A 5761-nucleotide genomic window follows, 5' to 3' on the forward strand; every position below is an offset into this window, starting at 1 on the left:
AGACAGCCCTGCTAATATATCTGTGAATTCGGGCTGTGAGTGCATGTGGCATAGGGGTGCAAAAGGACAAATGTACCCCCTCCAAGAAGCAGCTGATCTGGCTGGTGCCCACTCCAAGCTTCAGTGGAAGTAGGTGAGAGGAATTAGGGTGAGATTTCCTCCCTTGCAGTGGGCTGAAAGCATTTGAGAACCAGTTCCCAGTCGTTGCAGGGCTTTGGAAAAAGCCCACACCTCTTGTGGCCCCAAGATCTCTATCAAATCCCTCTATATCTATAATCACATTCCCACATTTGTCACACCCAGGTGAGCAGAAAACAGCTCTGAAAACCTGTGGCCCCTCCACTTCAATGAGGCAGATTAAAATACCGTAAAGTGCTCTCACATTTCAGCCACTGCCAAGCAAGAAAAGCCTTGATTTCTTCTTCCTCCCTAACATTAAGGCAGTCAAGAACATGCCCAGGTGAGCTATGTCACCTTACTCCTGGGAAAGTCTATGATGGATGATCTGCTAGGATAGTACTAGAAAAAAGACAAGATTTGTCCTCAAAGTGTCCTGAACTTTCTGGCTCCCTTGCCCTAGCTTAATTCTCTTTCATAAGAGGTTCTTCCTCCTTTTTTAACCCAACTCCTCTTTTGAATTCAACCCAGACAAGGGAATCTGCAAGGCCACCTTGTTCCCCTCTTCCTTCTCCCCCCAGCACCAGTGTGTTTTTACCGACACGAACGTGATCACAAAGTCGTGACTGCACGGGAAGAACAAACAGGCTGAGCAGATGGGTTGTGCGGGAGGAAGCCCTCATTTAAAACGCAAATAGCTGGTGGTAATTTAGCAGATGTGGTAAGAAAAATCTGGAGAGACAAGCATGAGGTGACTGGATTCCAATTTCAATCAAATAATGTGGAAGTTTTCCCTGGCAAGGAAAGGTTTCATATTCCATCTCCTTGATTATCTTGTCTTGAAGAGGTAATGACACTGATTCCAAGTGTCTTCACAGGAATGATCTGGAGTATTCTTCATTTAGGATCTCATGTGACTCCCTGCCCTTACTAAATGGATTTTTTCACAAGGGAAATCCATCCTTTACAGCCCAAATGTCTGTGAGAAAAGGCTAAAATTCAGTTAGAAGTCATAACATTCATTAATTCTGCAGCACGTTCAATGTTGTTTCCATCCAGAGACAAAGACCTTAGGATCTGTCCTTCACTTCCCCAACCTCAAATCAGCATCTCTCAGGAAATATCTTTGGGATGCTATAAAAATCTGTACATCTAGCATATTGTGATATTCATTTGGCCCTAGAATTTTGTTTTGGCAGACGTACCAAAATTACCACAGATGGGTATGAGGATTTTCTCTTTATAAATATTCCTGAGCCATTAATGACACAGGGGAAATGAGCCCTTCCAGGCAGCACTGCAGCAGGGGCCAGGAAAGCACAGTCACCACCGGCTGGCTTTGCCCACTGAACGTGGGAGAAAAGTCAAGTGCACACAGACACAAAACGGGCATCAACATTCCTGCAGGCTTTAGAAGATAATCCAACAAGAAAAACAATTTACAGAATTTTCTCGTGCTCAGAATTGGTTTTTCTGGAAACATGGAATGAAGGATTTTCAACCTTTTGAAACAAACCATGGTTTGTGGTTAGAGGAAGCAAGGGCTGTCCTCTCTGAGAAGATTTCCTCACAGATACAATCATCAGCCCTCTCAAAGAAAACAAATTTGGCAATTCCTGCGCTCCCTCCTTCTTGCACAGTACTGGGATGCAGTCACGCAAAGCCCCTTCCACTTTCCCATGCTTGCTTCACCCCCTGTTCACCAGACACCGATTTGGTACAAAAAATCGTCACCCTGAAACACACATGAAACAAAAAGCCAAGCCAAAACTTGCTGTTTAGGAGAGGAGGATCATCTTTTTCTTTAGATTCAATGTCATTGGTGTTTGAAATGTCAAAGTTCCTCTAGAAATAAGCACAACAACCAGCACGCCCCACACAAAGTGTCACGGTATCTAACATCAAAGAGTAGGAAATGCGTGAGTTTTTAGCAAGGGAAGGTTTCTGTATGAATACATCATGAGAGGAATCTTTTTATAAACAAATAATCTCTGCAATATTCTCCAGGAGCAGTTTTTAACTCTGCCTGTCATAAATAAATCCAGAAAGAATTTGTTTTGGTATCCCCAAACCAAATTTTGCACCAGTTTTTGGGTGGAACACAGGTCCATCAAGAAGGTCGTAGCTCTGTACCTGTCAGCAAAAGTGGCAATGCTTCACCTCTATATTTTTCCTTTGTTTTTTGTCAACAGAGCTATGTTATGTACAGACCTTTGCAGATCCAATACAGCCAGATTGCAAAGGCTGCCCTTGGGTTTATTATTCCTTGATCCTCTTTAAACAAGGGCCTGAAATTCATCCCTAGTGTAAGAGCTCTGCCATCACTCGATTTAGAAGCAGGACACCCATTTGAGAGTCCAACGTGCAAACCTCTCATTTAGAGTAAGTCAGTGTCCAGGACATCAGATAGCTCACAGTGCCAGCAGTCCCGCTAGATCTTCTTCTTTCCAAACATCTGTATCTGTACCTCTCTGTATAACAGCTATTCACAGCACCTAGGGGACTGGTTTCAGGGAAAAAAATGCAGTTAGGCTTCATGATAGAGGTAGTTTATCAGCTAGAAAAGTTGAGGGGCTTTATGCATCCACTCAGGGGCAAGAATTCATGGATGACCTTCCAAAACTCCTGCGGGAAAGAGGATAAGGCAGAAAAAGCAGCATTCAGGCTCACCTAGGACTGCCCCATGGAGAGCACCACTGGTGCTTGGCCATGAGCTCCTGATGTGCCCCAGACCAAGCTGGAAATCACGCAGGAAAAAAGATAAAGAGTGGGCGATGAAACTGCAGGCGAGTGAAAGCTGCTCCGACTGCCCAGGCACACACATTGTCTGATCCGCTCAGCTCCCAGTCTCTTGCTAGGAGTAATTAAATTGCTTTGATGAGCACTGACCCCTGGAACAGCTTCAGTACAAACCAAATAGTCTTAATTTTTTTTTTTTCTGTCTCCTTTTCAGCTCCCTTCCCTTGCCTTTTACCCCATTAAGCCTTATTACTTTTGCATCCGGACTGATTGTCCAGAAAGGGACCAAAGAGAAAAGCATCGCTTACCAGAACTAGGAAATATTTCATCACAGCCGTTCACCAGCCATTTCCCCTCTTTCTAGCCCGTGGAGCTGCTCCTGAAAGGGTCACCCCTTTCCACTAGGATGTCACAAGCCGGAGATTAGAAGTAAATGCTCTGCAAGCCAAGCCAATCATCCCGCTGCGACCGCATCCAGGTACTGAAGCAGAAGCAATGGAAAAGTCCATCAGCCAGCAGAAAGCACAGGCGCCGGCACACACGCGCACCCCAGCCACAAAGCGCCAGGAGCGGAGGGAGGCTGGAGGCAGGAGGGAGAGCAGATGGGAGGGGGGTGGCTTGGCGGAACCAGGCAGCGGGAGATGCTAACGTGACAGATGTGTTGACTTTAAGTTAAACAGGAAATTGAGGACGTCCAACACAGGGAGGAAAGACACACTACCTCATGTTAAAGGCAAAGACTTCCCCTGGGCTTTCCCTTCTTTGCTTTCCCTCTCCCATCCAGGCTTGCTGCAGTGATTTCCAGCTCTAACCTCAGGCACAGCAACAAGCCAGGGTTTGCACAGAATCTGCCTGTGAGCCTGGGCAAGGCAGGAGCTGCAGGGCCAGCCAAGGTATTTCCCCTTCTAGCAGTGAGCTGGGAGCCTGGTCGTTTATTCCCTGTTCAACTCAAACTCCCCTGAAGTTATTTAAATGGCATCCTCTAGATGATGCGAGTACAAGTGGGAATGCTGAACAGCAGGATGAGGCTTTCAATTTGTCCCAGTTCTGGGCAGGGGCAAATACAATAGGGGTGAAAGCCTGATTTAAGTTATGTAGGATAAGCAGCAGAGAGTAGAATAAATTGATTTAAATGCAGGAAAAACAAAGTGCCTTGGAGCACTCGGCTTCCCCGTGAATAAACCCGAGTTTTCAGCCGTTCAGATGAGGGTGGCCAGGGCGAGTCTGGGGGATGGCAGCTGTACTGGGGGGTCCACAGGGTTAGCAACCAGGGGTATGTAACCCCAGGACAAGGCGACAAGACCTTGAGGCAGGAGTAAAACATGAAGAGAATTGGGGAAATCAAAACCTGCACTGATTTCTTAATTAAAGCCTGAGAAGCTGAGTGAAGGCAGAGAAACCGTAGTTTTGAGATAGATCCCAGCTTCTAGAGATAGGGGAGGCAAAAGAGTGGCCCCACCACAAACCCAGATACAGAAAAACAGCCATGCCAGCCGTCTCAGTCTCCTGGACAGGGACTCTGTTCCTGCTTCCCAAGGAGATCCCTCCCTTTTTCTGCTGCAGGCACCAGGAGGAAGAGCCCCTTTGGCATCCCTGCAGAGCTGGCCCAGCTGAGCCTTTCTCACTCTTCTCCCCACCAAAGCTTTTTCCCGAGACCCACCTGTAGGGGTGACAAGGACGTCTCCTCTGTGGCGTGTACCACTCCCCAGGGGAAGATTAGTGACAGGATTCCTTTTCTCTAGCAGCTGTGCTCCATGTAAAGGACAGAAATCTGTCCTTCTATACACAGCGCACTGGCCCCATGACTGTGAGTGAAATATTCAGGTTTTAGTGCAATCCAGCCTGCCTCCCTCCTCACATCCCATTCCCTCCACACACACCCTCGCTGTCCCTGAGCTGTGTTATTGGCCTCCTTTTAACATTTTAATGGAGTATTGACAGGGATCCATTCACACTCCAAGAAGATGAACCTGACTTGCATCCCCAGAATCCCATTTGCAGAGGCAGCCCAAGCAGGTGGGGTGGGAGCATCTTCTCAGAGGTATCGGCTGCAGCTCAGAAAGCATCCTTCTTTCCTGGTTACAGGAACAGCTTGAAAAAGTCTATCAAGGATATTACACTTTGGAAAACTGCTGCTTTGGGTCTCTTGTCCCTCCTCCTACCTGCTGCCGCACTCCCTCGTCTCTGCAATTATTTATAAAGCTCCGTGTTCCTTCCTAATTGGGATGCCATCATGTTCCCTTTCGCCATGCACGTCACTCGTGTGTCACTCTGCGTCGGGCCCGCGGTGGCCTCTCGGCACGCTTGGCAAGGCTGGCAGCAGCCAAATGAGTCATCAGCAACCTGCCTGCACCCCCCTCCCTCCAGCCATCGCCCCCCCCCGCTCCCCGCTGCAGCAGGGGAGGCCTGGGGGGAGCTTAAAGCAGTTTAATCTCCAGGCTGGATAATTCGCGGAAAGAGGATTACCCATTCTGTGCAGAGCCCTTACCTAAATATAGACCAGCCCTTCCATTGCAGCTCCTGTAGCATGGGGACGTTTTCCCCGCACTGTTTCCCCATCCCATTTTAGGGGGTTAATTCTCCTCGCACTCAAATCCAGGACAACACGGTTGTAACCCATGGAGTTATGATATGATAAAACCTGGGTTAGTAAAGCAGAGGCAAGAATGTAGCTCTGTGAAAACCAGCAGGATTGTGGCAGACTCATCCCCAGAAGCACATTTTCCCCCTAAAATGCCAGATTCCTTCTGTAGGGTCAGGGCATATAGAATCATAGAATCGCTTTGGTTGGAAAAGACCTTTAAGATCATCGAGCCCAACCTTTAACCTACCCCTGCCATCCCACCACTAAACCCTGGCCCTAAGCACCTCATCTATCCTTCTTTTAAATACCTCCAGGGATGGG

General features: G+C 47.7%; 1 long non-coding RNA gene across 1 annotated transcript in view; it reads right to left on the bottom strand.

The window, feature by feature from the left end:
• Window positions 1–620: 620 nt before the first annotated feature.
• The window catches only part of LOC118451902, a 16948-nt gene continuing 11807 nt past the window's right edge, over window positions 621–5761 (bottom strand). Inside the window, exon 3 of the long non-coding RNA XR_004841480.1 lies at window positions 621–630. This is a non-coding gene — a long non-coding RNA (uncharacterized LOC118451902). The remainder of the gene's footprint in view (window positions 631–5761) is intronic.

Source organism: Egretta garzetta, unplaced genomic scaffold, assembly GCF_000687185.1.
Source record: "Egretta garzetta isolate BGI_Z169 unplaced genomic scaffold, ASM68718v1 scaffold322, whole genome shotgun sequence".
Classification (NCBI taxonomy): Eukaryota; Metazoa; Chordata; class Aves; order Pelecaniformes; family Ardeidae; genus Egretta; species Egretta garzetta.